Source organism: Macrosteles quadrilineatus, unplaced genomic scaffold (genome assembly GCF_028750875.1).
Source record: "Macrosteles quadrilineatus isolate MER2022 unplaced genomic scaffold, UCM_ALF_1.0 Scaffold_4__1_contigs__length_99947679, whole genome shotgun sequence".
Classification (NCBI taxonomy): Eukaryota; Metazoa; Arthropoda; class Insecta; order Hemiptera; family Cicadellidae; genus Macrosteles; species Macrosteles quadrilineatus.
Genome location: NW_026542597.1, coordinates 13,035,146 through 13,062,268, shown reverse-complemented (window position 1 = coordinate 13,062,268; position 27,123 = coordinate 13,035,146). Strand labels below are relative to the sequence as shown.

At 34.2% G+C, this 27,123-nt stretch overlaps 1 protein-coding gene and 1 non-coding gene across 2 annotated transcripts in view; one reads left to right on the top strand and one right to left on the bottom strand.

Annotated features, from left to right (window-relative positions):
- Positions 1 to 23,896, bottom strand: part of LOC128991332 (diacylglycerol kinase eta-like) — a 154,313-nt gene extending 130,417 nt beyond the window's left edge. Inside the window, exons 1-2 of the mRNA XM_054414137.1 lie at positions 23,848 to 23,896; positions 23,108 to 23,130 (exon numbers count right to left, since the gene is read on the bottom strand). The gene's annotated coding sequence lies outside the window, so the exon portion shown is untranslated. The remainder of the gene's footprint in view (positions 1 to 23,107; positions 23,131 to 23,847) is intronic.
- Positions 23,897 to 26,817: 2,921 nt separating this feature from the next.
- On the top strand, positions 26,818 to 26,890 carry Trnar-ucg (transfer RNA arginine (anticodon UCG)). Its single transcript has one exon. It is a non-coding gene; the product is annotated as a tRNA-Arg (tRNA).
- The last annotated feature ends 233 nt before the right edge of the window (positions 26,891 to 27,123 follow it).

The following is a 27,123-nucleotide window of genomic DNA, read 5'->3' as shown; positions in this document are numbered from 1 at the left end:
TGACACGAGTAACTTAAGCCATTAAAATGGCCTCACTACTTTTGAATCAAAATAAATTTGGTTCAAAACCCCAATTTTTTGCATTTTTGTCAAGTTTAGGATACTCCTAATGTTTACCAGTAATTAATGAAATACTAATAATTTGTTTGGAGAATACGACATCAATTAAATAACGAACAGCTGTGAAAGATGAAAAGCTGGATAAAGATGATTTTTTCTAGCTGTCACAGGAAATTTGTTATTACATTTAGTTTACAAATACTGCAACCATTTCCGATCATGTTTCGTAATAAAATCCAAAACCAAGTAAGATTAAAAACGTTGTAACTCACGTAAATCAACGGATCAAATAAATCGTAAGTGCAATAATATGTATTTAGTGTACATGTTGCTCGAATTCGAGCAATTGCAAAGTATTAAAGGAGTTATTTCAAAATGAATAACAATGAATATTTACAATGAGTTTAAATGAGTCAACTCAAAGATTACCGGTGTGTAACTAAAACCATGTTTATCTTCGTTATTGATAAACCTAAAGCATTCATCCGGCGGGTTTTCTCCTTCTCAAAATGCCTCGCTGTACAGGCAACACATGTTATTGATAGAGGGCCAATTGAGAACGAAAAGTCGTTTTGGGGTAGTGTTCCATCTCTTGTTTACAGTTGCAGACGATCTATTCTGGTTTTCAACCTGACTTAAAAATGGAACTGATTAGTAATCTGCTCACATTTCACCTTTATAACTGTTACTGTATAGTGTGAAAGTTGGTTAACCATTGGAAGCACCTTCTAGGAATAAATCAAAGGCATAGGGGTCAACCTTTTGAAGCGTTAATCGAAATATCCGTTTTAATTACCATTTTGCTCTGCGCAAGATCTTAAGCTTTAAAATGACACCTCAATCGTAACAATCGGCGAAGAAGGTCGGGTGAAAAAAGGACTGTTACAGCTTATTGAATTAGGAAGATAGATAATGTTAAACAAGACAATGCCATATCGCATGCTTAATACTGGATATTACAAGACAATGCTTAACCGAAGAGCCGTTGATTTCCGGGGGTAGATGTCCGGGGGTAGAGGTCCGGGGGTAGATGTCTGGGGGTAGATGTCCGGGGGTAGATATCTGGGGGTAGATGTCCGGGGGTAGATTTCCGGGGGTAGATATCCGGGGGTAGATGTCCGGGGGTAGATATCCGGGGGTAGATGTCTGGGGGTAGATGTCCGGGGGTAGATATCTGGGGGTAGATGTCCGGGGGTAGATTTCCGGGGGTAGATATCCGGGGGTAGATGTCCGGGGGTAGATATCCGGGGGTAAATGTCTGGGGGTAGATATCCGGGGGTAGATTTCCGTGCTATGGCAAATCACTTTATAATCAAACAATTACATGTTGATTATTTAATAATATATTGGGGGTAAATTTCCAGTCGCGGGCTGTTTCTCGACTGTGTATAGGCCCCGCCCCTCGTGACGTCAAAATGACGTAGGCGTTTTTTCATGGGGGTAAATATCCGGGGGTAGAAATCCGCTACCCCTAGAGGGGTCGCCGGATTTCTACCCCCGGATATTTACCCCCATGAAAAAACGCCTACGTCACTTTGACGTCACATGTATGGGGGTAGATTTCCGGCCGCGAACTTTTAGGATGGATAAATTATTGTATATTCAATCAACTCGCATTTCACGGTTTACTTAACAGTTGTAATTAATCAAAATGCTAATAAACCTGACACCGGAACTTTACCCCCGGAAATCTACCCCCAGACATCCACCCCCGGACATCTACCCCCGGACATCTACCCCCAGACATCTACCCCCGGACATCTACCCCCGGACATTTACCCCCAGACATCTACCCCCGGAAATCTACCCCTAGACATCTACCCCCGGACATCTACCCCCGGACATCTACCCCCGGACATTTACCCCCAGACGTCTACCCCCGGATATCTACCCCCGGAAATCTACCCCCAGAAATGTACCCCCAGTGGTCGGACATTTATGATTTATAAATGTCCGACCCCGGAATTATTTATTTCCGACCCCCAGAAATCTACCCCCGTGCAACACTACGTATCGGTCAATATTCATTGTTGTAGTTTATTTTAGTAATTGGTTTATAAAAATAATCAATGGCTCTTCGTTTAATAATTACTCTCTAATATCTAGTATTAAGCATGTGATATGTCGTTGTCTTGTTTAATGTCATCTATCTTCCCAATTAATTAAGCTGTTACTGATTTAGGTGTAATTTTTAAGCTTAAGATTCAGTGCAACGCAAATGGTAATTAAAAAGGATATTTTGATAAAGGGCTCCAAAAGTGTAACCCATAAGCATTATTTGATTTATTTTCAGACAGTGATTTAAATTGTTAACCAATTTTCACGTACATTCATAGCTAACGGCACATGCACGAGCGCAGATCGTGAAATTTAAAACATATCACTGAAGGAGGTTATTTTCTGATTACTAGTGGTAAAAATGCAATTAAATGTTGATAAAAAGCCTGCCACAGGTTGATTAATGAATTAATAATTTTTTCACTATCAATTACCTCCTAGTAATAAGTAGTAATTACCTTCTATGTCGTAGACACTGTCCGGAGTTTTACATTGGCTAAAAAGTCTAGTTGTTTACACATATAATTAATCGTAAAAAATAAAACATAAACATATTTTATGATTGGTTCTGGTTGTCAATGCTGGTTGTGAAATAACGGAGAATAATGTAAAAGAATAAAATTTGATATTTCGGGATAGGGAAGGTATTTTTACCTCATGGTTCTTTTGGTTTTACGAATTTATTTTAATGAAATTAGAGTTTAGTATGAACATTGCTTAAAATTATTTATTTTTGTCATTTTTACGTTTAATACATTAAAGAAGCCAAAACAAGTCTTTATCTCAATTTCTGTCTTGTCTGTCAAGGCCCAGAAGGCAATTTACGTGGCCTTCTTCTCAAAAACTAGAGCATCAATTCGTAGTGATTCGATTTAAATAGTCTTTTTGGATTCGGTGGATTGACACGAGTAACTTAAGCCATTAAAATGGCCTCACTACTTTTGAATCAAAATAAATTTGGTTCAAAACCCCAATTTTTTGCATTTTTGTCAAGTTTAGGATACTCCTAATGTTTACCAGTAATTAATGAAATACTAATAATTTGTTTGGAGAATACGACATCAATTAAATAACGAACAGCTGTGAAAGATGAAAAGCTGGATAAAGATGATTTTTTCTAGCTGTCACAGGAAATTTGTTATTACATTTAGTTTACAAATACTGCAACCATTTCCGATCATGTTTCGTAATAAAATCCAAAACCAAGTAAGATTAAAAACGTTGTAACTCACGTAAATCAACGGATCAAATAAATCGTAAGTGCAATAATATGTATTTAGTGTACATGTTGCTCGAATTCGAGCAATTGCAAAGTATTAAAGGAGTTATTTCAAAATGAATAACAATGAATATTTACAATGAGTTTAAATGAGTCAACTCAAAGATTACCGGTGTGTAACTAAAACCATGTTTATCTTCGTTATTGATAAACCTAAAGCATTCATCCGGCGGGTTTTCTCCTTCTCAAAATGCCTCGCTGTACAGGCAACACATGTTATTGATAGAGGGCCAATTGAGAACGAAAAGTCGTTTTGGGGTAGTGTTCCATCTCTTGTTTACAGTTGCAGACGATCTATTCTGGTTTTCAACCTGACTTAAAAATGGAACTGATTAGTAATCTGCTCACATTTCACCTTTATAACTGTTACTGTATAGTGTGAAAGTTGGTTAACCATTGGAAGCACCTTCTAGGAATAAATCAAAGGCATAGGGGTCAACCTTTTGAAGCGTTAATCGAAATATCCGTTTTAATTACCATTTTGCTCTGCGCAAGATCTTAAGCTTTAAAATGACACCTCAATCGTAACAATCGGCGAAGAAGGTCGGGTGAAAAAAGGACTGTTACAGCTTATTGAATTAGGAAGATAGATAATGTTAAACAAGACAATGCCATATCGCATGCTTAATACTGGATATTACAAGACAATGCTTAACCGAAGAGCCGTTGATTTCCGGGGGTAGATGTCCGGGGGTAGAGGTCCGGGGGTAGATGTCTGGGGGTAGATGTCCGGGGGTAGATATCTGGGGGTAGATGTCCGGGGGTAGATTTCCGGGGGTAGATATCCGGGGGTAGATGTCCGGGGGTAGATATCCGGGGGTAGATGTCTGGGGGTAGATGTCCGGGGGTAGATATCTGGGGGTAGATGTCCGGGGGTAGATTTCCGGGGGTAGATATCCGGGGGTAGATGTCCGGGGGTAGATATCCGGGGGTAAATGTCTGGGGGTAGATATCCGGGGGTAGATTTCCGTGCTATGGCAAATCACTTTATAATCAAACAATTACATGTTGATTATTTAATAATATATTGGGGGTAAATTTCCAGTCGCGGGCTGTTTCTCGACTGTGTATAGGCCCCGCCCCTCGTGACGTCAAAATGACGTAGGCGTTTTTTCATGGGGGTAAATATCCGGGGGTAGAAATCCGCTACCCCTAGAGGACAACCACACGCACGCGGCGCTGCGCCGGACAAGCGTGTGTCTTCACACTAGTACCGCGGTTTCGTGCGGCGCGCGCCGTACGGCACTCCTAAATATTTATTATTTTCTGTTCAGTTGTGGCTTTTTAATGAATGCTCCACTTAAAAGTTCAAATTAAATGAATAGGATAATTTTAAATATAATAAACTAGTGCACATGTTGCTCGAATTTGAGCAATTGCAAAATATTAAAGGAGTTTTTTTACGAGTAACTGTCACTATTTCCGTTGACGTGTGAGAGTCAACTCAAAGATAATGTAATCAATCACTCCACTCCAGTTATCGAAACTGGAAACGAACTCACTCTGAAAACGAACGCTCACTCCACTCCATCTATCGAAACTGAAAACGAAAACTCTTGTGTGTATCATGTGTGTACTATATGAACAGCTGTAATTAATACAAATTATTCGTCCGTTTAACTAAACAAAATCTTGTCTTCATAAGATATACAATTGGGTTGATGGCCTGAGGGGCAAAGCCCGAGGACTTTTACTACAGGAATTGGTGAAAGGGGGCGTGTACACAACAAATACTTAATTTTGACATATCGTTTGTAAAAATCGGTTAATTATTAACGGAGGAGTAGTATTTCGTAGAAATCACCTTCACGTATTATATATAAGCATTCGTCATATCTGAAAATATTGTATTCTAGAAGTTAAAAAAAATGTTTCATTACGTATAAATTACTAAATTATTAATTTAATACTAAATATTCTCCTCTAGTTATTAAAGGAAAATTTTGGTTTCAATACTTTAAGTTGGTCGATTTGCATGGGATTAACATAAAAATATATTTTTTGTAATAACTTTAAATATATTATTTTCCGATACAACGATATATAATTTCTTAATTATCTGTTGCACCCTCTTGGTCAGGTAGTTTGCCTAAAATGAGACAGCGTAGGGGTTGGGCCGTGCGGCGCGCGCCGCACCGTGTGAAAGCTCCCATAAGAACCAATGCACCTTCACCGAGTTGTCCGGCGTGGACGCCGCGCGGCGCTGTCGTCCGGCTGAAGGTGCATCCGGCGGTACTCGCGCGCCGTGCGGCGAATTCGCCGCGCGGCGCGCGCCGGACATAGTGTGAAAGGACTCATATACTCCCATAGCCCTACGCCGGATCCGGCGGGCGCCGCACGGCGCGCGCCGCGTCGTGTGAAAGAGGCGTAATAGGCTTAACGCCTCTTTCACACGAAGCGGCGCGCGCCGTGCGGCGCTGCGCCGGACAAGCGTGTGTCTTCACACTTACGCCTCTTTCACACGACGCGGCGCGCGCCGTGCGGCGCCCGCCGGATCCGGCGTAGGGCTATGGGAGTATATGAGTCCCTTCACACTATGTCCGGCGCGCGCCGCGCGGCGAATTCGCCGCACGGCGCGGGAACCGCCGGATGCACCTTGAGCCGGACGACAGCGCCGCGCGGCGTCCACGCCGGACCACTTGGTGAAGGTGCATTGGTTCTTATGGGAGCTTTCACACGGTGCGGCGCGCGCCGCACGGCCCAACCCCTACGCTGTCTCAATTTAGGCAAACAACCTGACCAAGAAGGTGCAACAGTTAATTAAGAAATTATATATCGTTGTATCGGAAAATAATATATTTAAAGCTATTACAAAACATATATTTTTATGTTCATCCCATGCAAATCGGTCAACTTAAAGTATTAAAACAAATTTTTTTCTTTAATAACTAGAGGAGAATATTTAGTATTAAGTTAATAATTTAGTAATTTATACGTAATGTAACATTTTTTTAACTTCTAGAATACAATATTTTCAGATATGACGAATACTTATATACTAGGGTTGCTTTCAGAGAGGTGAAAGCCAGTTGAGCGGAACAAACGTGATTTGATATTTGTATAAGTAACTAAATGTAAAAAGGTCAATAGATTTATTTACTAATGCTGGTTTTAAAGATTAAAATTATAATAACTCAAATTTACCTCTTCGAGAAGTGCATTATGGTAGTTTTGACCAGGAAAATATTACAGTAGTTGGAATCTGATATTAACATCCAAAAAGTAAAGTATAAAAATGAGAAAGGTAATTTAACATTCAAATGCAACGGCTACATTTTTCACCCTTACAATCGGTTAAAGTATTTAAGTATAAAAAAAACAGTAACTATAAAAAAACGAGTATTAAAGTATAACAACAGGAGGGGAAATTTGACATTTAAATTCAACCGTGCAACATAAAATGGCTGGAATGTAGGCCTAAACATAAGTAATAAGTAAAATCGCATTCAGCTGATTTAAGTGAAAACAGAATAATATAATAAGTAGGGAAGACATGCCTTAAATATACAATGTAGATAATATAATTAGAAATTAGTAGCCTACTTCTGGACAGGCCTAGACAATTATCCATACCGTGGTTAAAAGTGTACTTCTATAAGCCCAGGTTTACTTATCAACGGTTGTAACTGGACGTATGTATAGTCCGTGGCTTGGCAATCAAATAACAGTATTTGTATAGGATGGGCTACTGTTATCAACATTTGAAATAACTGAATTGTTACCAAATAACTGTTTCACAAAATGCAGATTCCATTTTCAGCCGAGCCATTAAAATGAGGATTTGCCGAACAATTATTAATATTACAGAATAGTATATAATGATATACAACTTTTCACATTCCATAATTATATGTTAGTTTTGCTATGGTCAAAGGTACAAATCCAAATGTTCTCTTTTCTTTTTGTCAGTATGTAATAATTTGCTAGAATCATTGACTTTATATAAAGTCAAAGCTAGAATACTGTAGATGGTTTGTTAAGTTAAGACCATATGCAAGCATTTTTGAAATCGTTTCCCCGTTTAACCTTAACCAACTATTCCATTCCAAAAGTTAAAAAATTATATGGTGCAACACAAATAAACAACCCGATCGCCTACCTATAACCTACACTATACCTTCCTAATCTAACCTTACTTCAAAACACTTAATGTAGTCACGAATACTCATAAACCCCGACCTACCTCCCCACATGCCTAAATCAGTGTTCAATCTGCGTTTTATCAATAAGTGTAATAACTTACTGTACCGTCGATGTAATTAAACATAATATAACCTATGAGGTATTATCGGATTAGATACCGATTTCGATGCGGTTCGATATATCGCTTATTAAATCCTGATTTCTAACATTGGCTGTTTCTAATCAGCTGGCAACACAAATAGGTTCCCAAGAAAGTAGTCACCGGTCCGTATCCCTCCGCTCCTTGTTTATGCTCCGCGCATTGAGAAAGTAGTTCAGTATATTTTCTCGATTTTCAGTGAATTCCGTGCCTTAAAAAAATGTTTTAACGGCATTTTCTTGTTTATTAAAATCATAGGAATGGTTTAAAATCGTTTAAAAGAAAAGTATAGAAAGTTCAGAAATACCTTATGATTCTCTTGTTTACATTTTTCTTGTAAACAAAAAAACTGTCATAGCTACTTTAGTCCCATAAGCCCAATGTTAAAAATTTTAAATTTTAAGTTCGTTTTAAATTGCATTAGCATTATCTAATTGAAATTTGTTTGTTTACAAACCATCTCATTATTAGTCTAAGTAGTCTTGTTAAGTTTGGCTGAAATGTGTTCAGCCGTTATTGAGTGATGGTGTTATATTGTTTGCATTGAAGTTGATCCCAAAGAGCTTCGCTCGCTTCGCTCGCTCCGCTCAATAATACGTGAAGGCTATTTCTATAAAATACTACTCCTCTGTTAATAATGGACGGATTTTTACAAACGATGTGTCAAAATTAAGTATTTGTTGTGTACCCTTTCACCAATTCCTGTAGTAAAAGTCCTCGGGCTTTGCCCTCCGGCCATGAAAATCCCAATGTATATCTTATGAAGACAAGATTTTGTTTAGTTAAACCATAGACTAACCAACACAAGTAGACTTCTCATCCCATTGTTAATTTTGAAGCTCGTTTTTCATGTCTAGTTCATGTACGCCATACTGGGCGCTAGTGTCGACGAAATTTTGTTTCTATTATTTTAGGGGGAGTATTTTTTATCTATGGTTAAACAGACGAATAATTAGTATTAATTACAACTGTTCATAGTACACACATGATACACAGAGAGTTTTCGTTTTCAGTTTCGATAGATGGAGTGGAGTGAGCGTTCGTTTTCAGAGTGAGTTCGTTTCCAGTTTCGATAACTGGAGTGGAGTGATTGGTTACATTATCTATGAGTTGACTCTTTTAAGTCGACGGAAATTGTGACAATTATTCGTAAAAAAAACTACTTTAATATTTTGCAATTGCTCGAATTCGAGCAACAGGTGCACTAGTTTTTATATTTTAAATTAGCCTACTGTATTAATTTTATTTGAACTTTTAAGTGGAGTATTCATTTAAAAGCCACAACTGAACGGAAATTAAATTAGCCTACAGTATTCATTTTATTTGAACTTTTAAGTGGAGTATTAATTTAAAAGCCACAACTGAACAGAAAATAATAAATATTTAGGAGGGCCGTACGGCGCGCGCCGCACGAAACCATTAACTCATCACAGTCTGAACCTGAACCTGGACAACTTCAACTATTTGGTTACAAATGCGCCCTAACACTACCCCTAAACGACTTTTCGTTCTCAACTCAATTGGTCCTCTATTAATGACCTGTGTTGCCTGTACAGCGAGGCATTTTGAGAAGGAGAGAACCGTCCGGAATGCTTTAGATTTATCAATAACGAAGATAAACAGGGTCTGAGTTACACAACGGTAATATTTGAGTTGACTCTTTTAAACTTATTGTAAATATGACTGTTATTCAATCTGAAATAACTCCTGTAATACTTTGTAATTGCTCGAATTCGAGCAACATGTACACTAGTTAGGGATAAAAAAGTGTAGTGTTAAACATAGTTTTTTACGCTTTTGTAGTTTTTAAAATCCTAAAGCGTACCAATGCAACATCCATATACCTAAATTTGTTATGTATTATACCTTAAAAATATTTATATTTTATTACAGTCAATATTGTATATTGTACTGTAAATCTACCATTTTAAAACGATATCCAGTAATCTACAAGCGTAATTTTAAAAGACGTCTCTATGGAACAAAATGTTGAAACCTTCGAGGTCTTTAAAAACAATACCTTTTACAGCAGTGAATTTCGGAGCAGCGGCCGGACGTTCACACGTTTTCGGAGCAGTGCCTGGGCTACAGTATTTTTTGGAATATGGCCATGCACTTTCTTTCGGAGGAGTGCTTTAGTGGTACAATTTTTTAGAAAAGTCCCATGATGACTAATTCTTTTTGCAGCATATTGTTTCGGAGTAACACCTTTTGCATCGTGTGAAACAACACGAAAAAAACAATAATAGAAAATGGATCCATTTCCTGAAATAGAAGTTACGCAACGATTGTAGAAGTTTTTAAGGCACTCGCCAAAGCTTGTACCTTCTACTCGTGTCGTTTACACTATTTACGCGAGTTGTGTTCACTTATTTACCTACGACAGTGTTTTAATGACTAAAAATCACGAGAGGTTGTGTTTTCGTTTATAACCTCTCATTTGCCACTGACAGTGATGCAACGAAACATAGTACCACACACTAGTTGAACCACGCAACAATTATATTGGCCTGAACTGCTGATTAGTTGAAGTTCGAACCATTACAATTTTACTTCCTCTCTCTCAATCCTTGAACCGCATTGGTCCGTTACCCGTGTTGTTATGAGTGAAACTAGGGTCTGACTTAGGGGAGGTACGAATGAGGCATTTAGTTCAAAATTCCTCCGTGAACAGCGCTGTAGTAGAGAGCACTTTGGCAATGAAGGTTTACTAATCGCAAAAATAGTTCTGTTCATAAAATAAAATTATAAATGTCTCAAATTCAATTTTATTATTTTTTAATTATAAAATTAAACTATCATAACCTAACCGAACTAACCAAACTTGCTGATAAAGAAATAATATAACAAAAGTTTAGTAATCGGAAAAATAATTCTGATTATTAAATAAAACTAGAATTTGCTCAATTAAAATTTTATAATGACTTAATAATAAAATTAAACTGTAATAACCGAACCAAACCAACCAAACTTGCTGATAATAACAAATCTTGGACAAAAAGTTAATGCTTCCAGTAGGATCCGAACCCGGAACCTAAAGTATATCAGCCCGACACGCTAACCATTAGACCACCGAGGCCGATGGCTACCGATCGTTTTGTTACGGTAATGGCGTTCCCTCAGCTAATAAGAAGCCCACAGCTGTCATCGTAGCCTCTTCTATACCTCCCCTGAGTAAATACCGTGAAACTATGCTGTTATGAAAGTAAACAATGCTGTTATGGGATAGCCTACTTTTCAATTCTAAGGACTGAACTGAAACGGCTAGTTTTAAAAAAGGGTCATGGGTAAACATCATTTACCTTAAAATAACTTTCTTTACTCAGTCGATAAAACCTTGATAGACACAATTCCGCAGAAGCCTCACAAATATTGATATTCTCAGATACAGGTTATGTAAAGACGACTTTTGACAGGTGATATCTGATTGTGCGTCAATCCGCGCTTTAGTATGAAGCTGATGCTCGAAATCGAGCACATTTATTTAATTTGTTTTAAGATTTACTAATTTTACAAACGTAGTCTATGCAGGAATTCATTTAATATAACATCCTTCAGTACCAGATTTGTTTGATGACAAAAATACAAAGTAAGAAAACATCTAATAGTCTTAATATCCACAGTTTTTATTTCGAGTCTTACGGGTTAGCTGCATACATGCACGCGATCGATGAATAGTCAGTACCAAATACAATCCACAAATAAAGTTAAGGGTGGGGTAGGAATTTTTATAAAGGTTTCAAAATAATGCAAAACATTATTGAAAACTTAGGTGGGAACAAGGCAATGTTGGGTAATCATTTAATTCACAATTAAATACAATTTTTATTTTTAGTTGTGTACAAATATAACCACGCAGAAATTCACTACTTAAATACATTTTTTTAAAGTCTTGCTTACACGTTTATTTTGCAATCTTGAAAAATAAAATTCAATTAGAATAGTTATATAAACAATCATTAATTATTTTTTATTTGTTAAGCAATAAAGATAGTGGTTGAACATTTCATAATCCCTTCATTAATCATTAAAAATACTCTGTTTTTAATTTGTTTTTTAAGATGGATTTTGTAAAATATAGTTTAGACTTTCGTATTTAAATTTAACTTTAAATAAATTGACATTTCTGCTTGTTTGCATTGATATGTCAAAGCAAATGTAAACATTGTGAGTATTCTCATTGCAGCCATGGAGACCAATCAATATTAATTTTAAAATCCCCAGCTCAGAATTTTATGTAAAAGCCAAAGGGGCAAAGACCATGAACAGTATCGAAGTGTGAATAGTCCTATTAATATTCTTAGTAATTAGCTATATTTTTGTAAAATTTAAGCCCAGTCGGACCAGTAGTTTTTACAATATTCTCATCAGACAGACACCATTAGATTTAAAATTTAATAGTATAGATAGATTGAATTGTCTTCAGATATAAGAGATTTAAGGATATGTAAACTCCATCATACAAAGGGCCAAAAACATTATAATAGTTTTGGAGGATATTTTTGTAATAATATTGTTTAGCTTACTTATCGATTGCCATTATAAGGCAACGTGTGGTGTATGACCTTTATCATTAACCTTTTATGTATGGTCTACTGCCCTAGTTAGCTTAGAGAGATGCATAAATTTGTATTCAAAACATATTCACAAAAACTTGTGGGACTCAATCAATTAATTAATTATATTAATTATTTAAGATGGGGACGCCACTATGTGCGTATTTTAACCTAAATATGAGTGAAGGATGAGTGGCGCTTAGAAAAAGGAAAATCTGCAGAAACATTTAAATTATTAGGTTATGGTACACTGACTCCACTGTGCATTTAAAAGAATAAGTTGAGCACTGTTGTAAGTTCGCTTTATATTTACGTAAAAGAATTTAGTATACTGTAAAAGGGAGAAAGTTGAGACTTGTAAGAAAGTTGATAAAATAACGGTACTTCCAACAGATTACTACAGTATCGTTTCTGACAGACTTTCTTAATCTAATACTTTGCCCTAGTGGAAACTACAGTATACAAGTATAACTCTTCCACAGATTAACTTTTTTTTAATTAATCAGCAAATTGCCTTTACAGTTTTATAGTAAGTTAATTGTACATCATTAAACCAATGCATTGTAAGTAATTTTAATTTGGTATTAGTTTGATGTTTTGTAAGTAATTTGAAAATCCATAAACATAAACATTACTAATAAATCAACGCGATACGAAAATAATAGAGGCTTTAGTATTATATTGGCTTAAAATACCTATATTCGTATGGCCGTAATTTCAGAATAACGTATTAAAGTATAACGAATTAGGTATATTAATATTTTAATTTATTTTATTTTCAGGTAGAATGTTAAAATATGCGTGATGAAAATTGTATGAGCTAGAAACTGAAATTCCATAAAGAGATTTTTCCCATCATACACCCACGTACAGATCCTGCCATGTCGTTTTTATCTTTTCAAAACCCATAAACTATAAATTCATAAGTTTAGAGAAAAAATATCTCTCAGAAGATAGACACTTTCTGTGTATTCTAGTAAAAAACTACTCTGTCCAATAGAAACCCACACCATGTTTTACTAATTTTCACTTAGGTACTAATCCTTTGCAATTATAGTTATCGACAATATTATAATTTTGGTCGTGTATAATAGTTTAAGCGATTTCCCCATCGTAACAATTACGCTTCAACATTATCTTGCGGCGAAAGGATTGTTGTGTTCGGTAAATTAATTCTCTCCTTCGCTCTCCTACATTCCCCATCTGCCTGAGGGCGTTCTTAGACTTCAGAGTGTCTCTTCATCTCATAGGAGTGTTAATCCGCTTCTAGAATATCTCAATTGTACTTAGCAATAGTAACATTACTCGAGATATCAAACTAGGGTAATAACATATTTTCATGCAAGTTGAATTTACAGATAGTTGAAGCACGCACTTATTTCCAGCGATGTCCAATGTACGCATTAGTAGCGATGACAGTAGTTATTGTTATTGTTAAATGTCTGCCACATAGTATCCAGGCTGCAAAATTCGTCTATAGTTATTTGTGTAACTATTGGGCAAAGGCAGGTTGCACTCGTGTTACAAATTATATTTTTCCTTCAGTTACTATAAGTCATATAAATAATTATTAGTCTTTCAAACACAACAAAACTTTTTAGGTTAGGTTAAATCCAAACGTTTAACGAAATGCCAAACGCTAAACCAGCTGATCGTAGTCAAAATATGTGTTGCCAACTTATTTTTAAGCGTACACAGATTACGTGCATAATAAAAGCACAGTTTTGTGTTGTTTGGTTGGAATATTGGTGTGCGCCAAAGTAAGGCTTTCCGTTGCATAATCCGTGCAAGGAAGCCCACTTTGTCGGGTGACTGTAGGAAAAATATTATTTCTGTATCACCATGGTTAAGTTGAAAATATACAGTGTGGTAGAAAAGTCCCGGAACGGTTAAATATTTTAAAAAATAATGCAGATAGAGCTAAAATACTTGGTACAAAGTTACAGGGCATAAAACTCTATTTTAACACATATTCAGTGGTCCAATAATTCTTCAGGGGGACGGCCCACAAGGAGTCGGAAGAAAATCTTAAATGGAAGCATAGGTCAAATTAAAGGTCTTTTTTAGTAGAATACAATGCCGCAAACCGCACTTCAAAAGGTTGATCCTGCGCAAAATGGCAGATGTTCAAAGATTTCTTGAATCCGCCATTTTGAATCTTTGAACGACTGCCATTTTTTACTCAGGCATTCTTTTGAGCTTGAATTTACGGCATCGTAATCTAAAAGTGAAGATCTTTAATTTGATATGCATATCGACCTATTCTTACGTTAACAATTTTCTTCCGATTCCTAGGGCTGTGCCCCCAGAGGAGAAAGCGTATAATAGCAATGTAAATTAAATGAATCTTTGAACAACTGTCATTTTGCGCAGGATCAACCTTTTGAAGTGCGGTTTGCGGCATTGTATTCTACTAAAAAGGACCTTTAATTTTGTGTGCATATTGACCTATGCTTCCGTTTAAGATTTTCTTCCGACTCCTTGTGGGCTGTCCCCCTGAAGAATTATTGGATCACTGAATATGTGTTGAAATAGAGTTTTATGCCCTGTAACTTTGTACCAAGTATTTTAGCTCTATCTGCATTATTTTTTAAAAAATATTTAACCGTTCCGGGACTTTTCTACCACACTGTAGAATACTCACACATACACAATTATTATAATGCAGTTATTATAGTCAATGTAGTGCTCATAGCACATAGTCAATCTATTTTTGCTACTGCATATTCTCGAGTCCTGTTACAAATAATATTTTCCTACAGTCACCCGACAAAGTTGGCTTCCCTGTACTGTTTATAGTACAGAAAGCTGCTAATTGCTGCATATTTATACTTTGCCGTACGGTTTATACTTTGCCGCACGGTTTATACTTTGCCGCACATCAGGATTCCAACCAAACAACACAAAACAGCGTGGTTTTATTATGCACGTAATCCGTGTACGCTTGGAAATAGGTTGGCAACACTTAAAGATAATAATACTATGAACAGCTGATTGACTATTATAACTACGATTTAACCTGTCATTTCGTGTTTATAGTTTTGGTATTTCTGAACTTTCTGGACTTTTCTTTTAAACGTTTTTAAAACATTCCTACGGTCTTAATAAACAAGAAAATACCTTTAAAGCATTTTTTTTAGGCGCGGAAACCACTTCAAATTAGAAAAACATACGGAACTATATTCTCAAAACGCGGAGCACATTTCTTGCCGAGGAAAAGTAGCGGAGTGATATGGACCGCGGGTACTACTTTCTCTAGGGCACCATTTGTGTCGCCAGCTGAACCTAAAAACGTGTTGTATAGTGTTTGAAAGACTAATTATTTATATGCTTTATAGTGACTGTAGGAAAAATATAATGTGTAACACGAGTGAAAAGGGCCTTTGCTGCACTCGAGATCATTCCGCACTCGCCTGCGGCTCGTGCGTAAACATTGCTCTCATGTGCAGCAAAGTGCCACTTTCACCACTAGTTACACAAATAACTATTTTTTATTAACTACAACACAAATTCCGAATAAGTGTTGAAAAATTAAATGATATATCCAATGGATGTAATGGTCATTAGAACTAATTTAAAGGAACTGTTTTGTTGTTTACATGCATTTTTTACAAATAATACAAATAATTTGTTGGATGTCTTTTATAAAATACTAAACAGATAAGAATATTTTCTTACGTTTAAAATGTTTCAACTATAATGTTCGTTATCAAGATAATACTGTGTTTTCGAACTTCATTTGCTATTTGAGCGAATCAATTTGCAAAAATTAAAATATTTCAAAAGGTTTCGGAGAGTTTAAGGTGTCAATAAAATGGTTTAGGTGTAAAATCAATAACAGTAAAAGCTCAGACTAAGGGTGGAAGATTGTTTACACTATCGATTGCACTCTAATTCACATTCCCTGTATTGTATGTTAATATAAATTGGTTTTGCTGATTTTATCAAATTAATTTACGTCTCATTGTAAACAGATTGAAACAGAATTTAAGTGATTACACTATTGAAATACTCACTAATGAGGTAATTAATTGTTATTTAATCATAAATCTGTATTATTTAATCATATTTTATTGTTTGTTTTAAACTAATCCAACCGCATTATATCCTCGTGAAAGTTAAAACTGCTTTTACAATTTTTTAAATATTTAAAAAATATAAATACTGAAAGATTTATTATATAGAAAAATTACAGTCTATATAGATACGGTTGAAAAAAACCCAACAGATTAAAATATAATTCAAACCTCTGGATTTATTTTATGGCAATTTCTCATGTTTTATGATTGGCGGAATTTGAACATGCGCCTCCATAATCACCCCCTCTTGTCTTTATATTATTATAAAACAAACTATCAGATGTATTGCAACTAGCAAATATTCACAATCTAACAAACTAATAATACATCTTAACCATTAAACCACTTGGTAATTTTCTTCTGTAAGCTAAATTAAAAATTCTTGTTAGTTTAGTTTTTTTTATAAAATTAATATCCTTGGTTTGCATTTCATGGATTAATGAATCATAACTACTCAATAGCAATGAATACGAAACTTCTACTGTAGTTTTGTTGGTAGTCTACTACTAAAACAGAACAGATTCCTTCCCAAATAACGTTTCTTTTACAACATTTCTCCTACACAAATTGTTTTTATTCAAGTATTTATTTACTAAAGGTCGTCCAGTGGTCAAAAACTCGGCCAAAAATAAGTAATTCGTAGGCGTCTCTATGCTCACTCCTCGCTGTAAGTATAACATGTGATTGGAATTTCTTCCATTTTGTTTTGATTTTCTGTTTATATTTTTTTTGTTATTTCGTCACCAGGAAGACCATAAGGCCCATGTACATTTTTTTACATTTTTAATTAATTTCCATTGCTTATTTTTAGCCTATTTTAATTTATAAAGGGATTCTGCACATCTTCAGGAAAATATATTTCTAACAGGATGCGTCGATTTTCCCTGTGATGCACACGATGTGAGAAAAAAGTATAAAGAAACACGCTTGCCTATTAATATATAGATCTTTGTAATATGCTAGTCAACTATTTGACATACTAACCTCTTCTTACAAACTATAAGGTCAATTTTATCTTCGATTGAAAGTTTTTTAAATCCTCACCTACCTGAAACTTATAAGATTTGGTGCATCGAAAATTATTTTTGATGTTTAAAATTACGTAAATATGATCGAAATTTTTTTTTTTTTTATCGAAGGTTGTGCAATACACATGAAACTCCTAAATAACATATCCAATAGGTACTTCGATCACGTAATATGTAAGACCCGTAAGTGGACATGACTTCTCTCGAGTTGTCAATATTGATTCCAGTCACGACGAGCCATTTTTGAGATCAGTCCTTTCCCCCAACTGTCGTTTTAGAAGCGTTTCATAACCAGTTTGAAGCTCACCTCACGTTTTGAGCTTGAGCTTCTTCATATGGGTCAAGTGAACTTTATCCACGGCTTGTGGTGCAGAATTTGATATCCTTATGAATAATGATCAGATTTTCGTTTGCTACTGCTCCTCCATGGAGGAAAAATAGTAAATTAGATAAAAAACAAATCAGACAATATGTTAACTTTTACAAAAACTATTTGAAAAAACTATAGTTCATATATTGACTATAGTACGATATATTGACATGGTATTCTGAGAAGTGAAATAATTGTTTCTTCACACACGTTCATCTAGTTTGAGGGACGTTTTAGCGAATTGCACATATAGAGAATAAGCTATCGTCTTAAGGTCCCTGGAGGCCAAAAATGCCAACCGTTCAAATTCATATACATATATTATGTGTGTGTCCGTTAGAACGATAACTCGAGCAAAAATCATCCGATTTTGATGAAACTTGGAATAAACGTATAAACCTACATTTACTCGTACGAGTTTGCGAACCAGCATGATCAGATAATGGGAACGGGGGTTTATGGGGTAAAAATAGGTTTTTCCCATTGGTAAAAAACACAAAATTTCTCAATTTCTTCCCAAACCATTTTGTAGGGCTTACAAAACTAATAATAATTTAGTATATTGAAACGTTGCTATGTGCCTAATGGTTACGGAGAAAATCCCAAAAAATGTAAATTTAAAATTCCCATGTTATTCTTTTGGAGAATAATTCAACTGTTGTGTTTATGAACACATTTTGATCAAATTTGGAAAATACATTCATTTCTTACTAAACTATTAACATTTTACAACAAAAACCACTTCTTTACCCTCCCTGTTGCAGCAAACCTACGTTCTCGTTAAACTAATTATATTTAAATAGTAATAAATGTGATATTTTATACTATAGATTCAGTACTGTATAAGCTGCAAAGCCAGGAAAAAGTCTATAACAATACACATCTACAAGGCTCAAACCTCTGTATTGAATAGCACATAAAACAGAACGGCGTTGTCTAGCTTTTCTAACCTACAATGTAGACATTGTCTACCATTTTCTCTTTGTGATTATTACCATAGCCATAGTTTATGTGATTAGATCCCAGATGGGAATAGTTTAAAATTCATTACGATTATGTTTGCAATTAGCACATTGGTTGTTGTTAATACTCTAGCCAGTCTAGCCTTAAACACTCTACAATAGTTTCAGAATTCACAATCGATTAACATTAATTCTTCACAAACACTAAAGCAACGTGGTCAATTTTTACACACATATCTTTACACACAAAACTGAAATGGCCACTATAATTTACGAATTAACTTTTCAAAGTTCCAAAACTAGTTCAATTATATTTCGATCGAAGCAGTAAACTACTTAAGCATCACGAATGAAGTTAGCAGATTATAACTTTCAAAAGCTACAGCATCGCACATTCCAGCAGTATCAATAAAAAATAAATCAAAAATAAACACATCACAAAGTGTAACTTAGGGAGAATACTGTCGACCCCATTACCTCCAGTCCCCAGACTTGGAATTGGTTGGCTACAATAGTTTAGCAACCTTAAACTGTGGTTTGGAATGTCAACTGCACAGTTTAAACGTTGTTTGGACAGTTCTCGCTTTGGTGACCATAATATCTGAGTTAGTTTTAAACCGTTAAACTATACACTAGACGCATTCTTTTAATTTTTTTTAAAGGTTTGTCTCGTTTACGATTGCACATTTTGTTTTTTGCCCTTACATCATCATGTACGGGTTGCATGTAACCTTGTTTTTGCCCGTACATCATCATGTACGGGTTGCATGTAACCTTGTTTTTGTCCGTACATCATCATGTACGGGTTGCATGTAACCTTGTTTTTGTCCGTATATCATCATGTACGGGATGGACCTAACCTTGTTTTTTTACTGTACATCATCATGTATGGGTTGTATGTAATATTGTTTTTTTACCGTACATCATCATGTACGGGTTGCATGTAACCTTGTTTTTTGCCCTTACATCATCATGTACGCATGTAACCTTGTTTTTTGCCCTTACATCATCATGTACGGGTTGCATGTAATCTTGTTTTTTACCGTACATCATAATGTACGGGTTGTACGTAAACTTGTTTTTGTCCGTATATCATCATGTACGGGATGGACCTAACCTTGTTTTTTAACTGTACATCATCATGTATGGGTTGTATGTAAACTTGTTTTTTGCCCGTACATCATCATGTATGGGATACACCTATTCCTGTTTTGCCTGTACATCATCATGTACTTAATTTTGTTTTTGCCCGTTTATCATCAGGTACGGGTTGTACGTATACTTGTTTTTGACCGTACAACATCATGTACGGGTTTTAAGGTCATCACGTGGAACGTGTAAGGCAAAATAAGGGATGAACCGATCATTACGTAAATTAATTGATCTAGTAAATTTATGACCGACTCACGGGAAGCGAACCTTCGTCATGAACGACCTTGGACTTGCCACATGAGCCTATTTTCTAACTTAACATTGGTTTTGATGAATATTCATAAAAAATAACGAGCGAACAACTTGTTTTTAACTAGTATAAATTAATGGTTCCATTAACGTTCACTGTGTTCTATTTATAATTTACATATTGTTCCTCGTAGTCTATAGTTTACATGTATTTTATATATTTTCCTATATTCAAATTTTTATGTATTTAACCATTCTAATGGCAGAGCTGTGACAACATTTTTAACAAACTGTTTCTAATTCAAGGTAATGATAATAAATAACTTTACACAGTACTTTACATCTTGTACAGTTCAGTCCAATAAAGTAACCCCCTGTAATATATTTAGTTTTAAAAGTAGTGCAGTCCATTTATTACTAAAGCTACTTCTTGGAATGTCTGCGCTTCACATTACTTAGACAAGAACTTTGCTTAGATAACGTGCTTAATCTTCCCAGTGTTATGCAGAACAAGCCTGAAAGTTGTGTACAATTAATAGTTGGTTGTTTTGTTAATGTTACATAAATATCATAGTGTTTTAATTTTTGAACAAATGTTTATACTTCACTCTTTTATCCCTTGTATCATAGGAGTTTTTGCTTGTATAAAGGGATTATTATGACAACAATTCCAGTGAAATCACTTCAGACACCATCTTGCGTTACATTTAGAATTATAAGTGTAAGTTTACTTTTTATACTATTCATTCAATGTTATTAAATTACTGTAATGAACAAGGAACTATGTAATCCCCTAATATCCGAATATTTGCATTTATGTATGACTAGCTGTTGTACCCGTGCTTTGCAACGGGAAGAGGACACAAAATAGAAACATTTTATTCTTTACATCTGTTGCAAATAATAGTTCCACATCCGCCAACGCTTTTAGAAACAAAATTCAACTTGTATAGTCTTAATAGAAACGTTTAAGTTATATGACTTTTAAATCTGGTAAGTAGTGGATACCACCATTTTGGTTTTGATTAATTTTAAATCTTGTGTAGGCTGATAGGAGAGAAATTTACCAAATCTTTGAATAAAACATTGACATACATGATTTACCTTCATATTACATATCTTTTAATTTATTATTGACATTTTAAATTTAAATTTTGAAGTTGCAAAATACTAATTATTAAATTTAAATGAACATTTTTTAAATTTCACTCTTCTTTATATTAAATCACAAATCCTTCCATCTTCAGTTTCTTCACTCACAATAAACCATTAGCAAATCTAAGTCAGCTGTTATAAACTTTAGAAATATTGCTGTGCCTTATCAATACAGTTTTTTGAAATATTAAAGAAACTACATCTATAGGTACTATAAAAAATGTTAAACAAATAATTTAGCATTAAAGACAGCAGACAAACTAATATGATTATCAAAGCATCAAGGACTAAAAAATGCAATAGCAAATACAGTATATGTTTCATTGCATCTCTGATTCTACTCTACAAAAATATCAACAAACAACTTAATATACAAACTCGTTCTTTTAATCAGTTCCAACGTCCATTGCCTTTACATTTTCACACTTACCATTAAGTAAACATAGAAACAGATATTTCATTGATTTTAGAAACAAAAGAACACTGTGTACTGCATAGTTTTATGATATTTTCCTTGGTTTAATTGAATCAGTGGTGTGACAAAACACAAATAATAAATGTATCAAATAAAGTAAATCTGAACTGATAGCTATGTTAAGATAAAATAAGAGTATTTTGTATTAGCATTTGATAATTAAATATAGTTATATATACAACACATATTAGAAAAAAAAATCAACGTACAATTTAGTTATTGATGATATTCTGTAGTTTAATTTAAGCATAGGTTTTGCAAAACACAATAACTTAATTTACCTAAATATACGTATAAAAAACAATGTGATGTGCAAGTTATGTTAAGTTAATATAACACATGTTAAGCAGTTAGAATTTATTTAAAGTAGCCTCCAAATTCATATAAAACATCTATACTTTGTAATTTTAATACTGTTTCCATGGAAAGATATCAATAACATTATTTTCATAACTTAGACGCTTTAAAAAATCCAAAGCAGGGACGGAGTTTATACAGCAACGGTTGTCAGTTATAAAATCTTTTTTTCTATAATCATTGACATAGTTTTAGAATAAATAATCCATGATAAAAGGTTAGATTAAAATAAACCTACCTCATAGTTATGGAAAATATTATATTTAATTTCTTTGTATCAGCTGTCTGAAATTGTGAAATATGCAGTTTAGCAGTTCTTCTTGTTTACATTTAAATGTCAAGGCAAATGTAAACAAACATTGTTAGTGTTCTCATCACAGCCATGGAGACCAATCAATATTTACTTTTAAAATGTTCACCTCAGAACTTTTAAAGCCAAAGGGGCAAAGCCTACGGTCAGTATCGAAATGTGAATAGTCCTATAATGGTCCTTGGTATGGTAGGTATATTTTTGTAAAATTTAAGCCCAGTTGGTTCAGTAGTTTTTGCACCTATTAGTAATACACATACAGACAGACACCATTAGATTTTTATATAATAGTATAGATATAGATAATGAATTTACTAAGATAGTAATTTATTACAAAAACTAGGATTTTCTGCAGACAAGAGCACCTAAAGTTCAGACTTATAAAAATTCATTTTTCATTATTGTTGTTATAGATGTTTCGAATAAAGGTTATTTGTATTTTTGTCGATTTACACAACAATTTTCAACTATGACCAATGATCAGGAACAGCTGAGTCCAGTTTTATCAAAAAGGTACTGACTTCCCTCGGGCTTAAACTGGCAACCTTTTGATTGTCAGGCGAGAACTATAACCATTGACTATATAACACTACAAATTGTAGTGTAGTGTTATATAGTCAATGCTATAACTACTCATCTACCCTACCATTAGTTACAGTACTAACAATTATTTTCTTTACTTCCAGTCCTGTTTATTTTATAGTTCCTTCAAACATTCACTAAACTCTTACTTACGAGTCCAGCTCTATTTCTCCAATCTGAAACAGACGGTAAAGATTTTACTCCAGCACACCTCTAAAAGAGCTGAAATAAGTAACTTTCCAAATTCAATTAACTCTTTACTGTACTTTGTCACAATTTGAGGGCAAAATTCACTTCAACAGTGTTTAGTATCAATAGCAATTTCGAAAAATTATTTTTGCTCGTTTATGACCAGAGGAACACAATTAATCATGAGCTATCTAGCTAGAAACAATGACTTAGTTGTAATGGCTTTTGAACTATTCAAATCTGTGATAAAATAATATTAAACCATAACTAATAAAATAGCAAACGACGCCGTTACTCCGTGGTGTGAATTTTAGCGCGAATCTGAGCGAAGAAAACGTGAATAAAAACTTAAATGATAGTTTTGTAATTGAATATGGTTAGCTCTTTGCTCAGTCAAGAACCATTTATTAAAAGTCTAATCAAAGAAAGCTAGGCCAAGTTTTCGACCAAATAAATAAATACAGACTTTTTAATTATTGAACCGACAATCTTTCGATCACCAAACGAGCATACCTACTCAGCTACCGTTAAATAAATATTACTAACAATTATTACTACTGAAAATGAAAATCCTTTTTTATTGAGGCGAACTAAGGATCACATGCTCCTTTCACAGATAACCTCTAAAAATACTACCAATCACTACACTTGTCACTCTACACAAATATTTTTACAAGAAACAAATTACCTAACTGTGCATTTACCTTGCTAAAAGAAGCAGAAACAAATAATGCAACAGAACACGACAATACGACACAACCGAATGACAGGTGATCGGTACACTGTCACCTGTTGTGTAGGGGAGGGTATGACGTCATCGGGGTGTCAGCTGGGAGGGGGTGATGGGTGCAGCACTGCATCTGTAGGACATTGTCGTCACGGTTTGTAACGATCTCTGGCGGCATTGTGTGCGTTTGCATGCTCGGTTTTAATTTAACTCTTGGTTTGGAATTAATTTTTTTATTTTATTTTGTTTGAATGATTGTTGCGGACACTTCCATAGCGATTAGAACGAGGTTATGACAATGTTTCGGTTATTTTGATGTGATATTTTTCTAAGTACGGGATTCTAGACCCCGACACTCATAATAGTATATTTCATCACTATGGCCTAAAGTGACTCTCTCTAAAAACACAATTTTTGCCCGTGTGGTAAACTATATTTTTCGTCATATTGCATCATTAATTAACATTAAGCTAGAAAACGAAATAATTTTACGTAAAGATAACCTCTCAAAACAACTTCCAGCTTGTTTTCAATTCTGCTGGTATAATTAAGAAACTGTTTAGTGATTCCAGTTTTTTTATTACGATTGTGTTAAACTACATTATACCATCAATAACTAGAGCGATAACAACAATAGGCTAACACCTTACCTAATAAATCAATCGATATGATTGACACAATCGAAATTTCAACTGTTTACAACAGCTGATTTTTACCCCCTGGGGACTAAAAATTATTTTTACTCTCTAGACAGTAAAAATGATACTTTAGACCCGCAACACATGCATTAAAAACGGCCGTTTTTGCTGCAGTATGACGAAAAAGCTATTACTGAATTTCCCAAATAAACTGTTGACGTAGGTGTCATGTTAAGACTTAGGCCCGGGACAGATTTACTATTTCGTTTTGATGCCCCATAGACCAAAAACTCTATTCACCTCCATATTATTCTTTAGGAGGATAAATAAACTGTTCTAAAACAAAATATTACCTCACCTGTAGCAGCAAACCTAGTTTCTCATAAAAATTAATGTTATTTAATTAGAAAATAAATCTGACAATTTTTAGGTGAATATTTTAGTAAAAATCCAACGAGTTGTTGTTTATGTACATTAAAAACATTGAATGATTACACGATTCCGAAACTTGAATCAGCTGTCCTTGGTGGCCCTGGCTTAGAAAACAGCTGATGTCCGTTAAAAAACATGACATTTCCATACTCAGTTTTACACTGACACTATTTATAGTCAGCTGGAAGTTGCTGACTCAAAGAGAGAGCTTTTATTTTGTTTGCTATTTTTTTTAGGCACTTTTGCATTAAATATTGGTTCTATTTTGTTATCCCAGTTATTATCGAGTAGCTTGAGTTGTGAAAATACTACTATAATGCTATACATTTCAGTTTTATTTAAATATTTTCTTTCACAAAGATTTCATTAAAACAAAGTAATTTACTTCTCACTTACCATTAGCAACAATATGTGGTGATTCGAGTAAATCGAAAACAAAGACCTAAAAAGGTCCGTGGACGATGATTGCTCGGAATTGGCGGGAAGCACAATGGTGGTAATTACTCTGTAATTTAGCGGTCTTTGGAAAGTTGAAATAAGAGCCTAATGAGCTGGTCGTAGACTTGACTGACAATCTGCAAAATGTCCGCGCATAAAAGACAAGTTTTCTTTGTTCAAAACGATATTCCAATTTACTCCTGATTCCTAGGATTTAAATAATGAAAGTATTAAAGCAATTCTCTGAATATGAACTGTACTTTTTCGTTATACGGTGAGTAGAAAAAAAATTAAATTGCTCGCAGAAATAATATTTTATGGTTGGAGTTGGAGTAACATTCGGAAACTATATACTTTAAGTAGCCTGATAAGATAGCTAAAAAAAATGTTGGTAGGTACTTGTTTGAAGTACTCGTACTTAAACATCATAAACTCATTTGACAGGCAACTTTGTATGTGTTAAGTAAATGGAATTATCATGGATAAGGTCATTTATCCATTTTTTATTGATTCCCTCTAAATGCTGGAGTAGTATCATAATATTTGTGGGATTATAATATTGTGCACGCAAAAGATCATGGAATGTTTCTTAAAAAAGATAACTTATATCAATATTAGGTAAAAGTTAAAATCGATTAAGTTAACTGGAACAAATTTAAGTTCTCGTTCCGTTGGTAATCATCGGTATAATACTGTTTATAAAGTTCCATAGTAGAGTCTACTGTTTGAAAGTTAAATTTTTATATAAATTTTACCAAGAAAATGAATAATGTAATGGAAAAACCATATTTTATGTTATTTGAAGGATCATTATAGATTTATCAATAAATGAAATATCAAAAGATAGATGTATACATTTTCTATTTCGTGGGAATATACATAACAAACTTTAAATAATATACTATGACATAAAACAAACTAAACATAAAGTATTTATTGGATTTTTGTAAAAATACATTATATAATTTCAATTATTTTATTTATACATTTAGAGTATATTTTGGATATAGTATATCTCAATAGGGTATTTTGTATGGATACCAGTTAAAATTAAAATAACATAAAACAGAATTACATCACTTAATCAAAATGTCTCTCCTGCTAGTCTTTAGCTTAAGTTTATTATACTTATTGAAATGTTTACTATAGTAAAAATAGTTAATCAATCGTTCCATGTTTTTATTGTTAACTATGTATACAATAAAGACACGGTGTATTTATTCCAGATATATATATTGAGATTGTTTTGAAATATGTATTTGATATTATTGATAATATTGTAGCACAAAATTATTAGATCAGTGATTTGTGTAATAATATGTAACGAAATTCGTATAAACTGTATTACAGGTGAAAACCATAGTATTTTAACTTTCGTGATTATATGGAAGTAATTTTATTCTGAATCCTGGTGTTAAGGAACTATGCTTGATTACCACGACCGTGTGGCCTAACGGATAAGGCGTCGGACTTCGGATCCGAAGATTGCAGGTTCGAATCCTGTCACGGTCGGATAAATTTTATTTTACAATATTCTTTCGAATAGTTAAACAAAACATTACTAATTTAGAGGTTAACACGTGAAAGTAAGAAAGGTATAAACTAGTGAAGAAAAGGTTTGTTTTACTACTATTCATTATACTTAAAAATAACCCATTTGGTTGGGCAGACAGTCAACTATATCTAATAAGAGTATTAAATTAAAACAACATTTTATTTGTTAGTAATAATTTCTTGAAAATGAA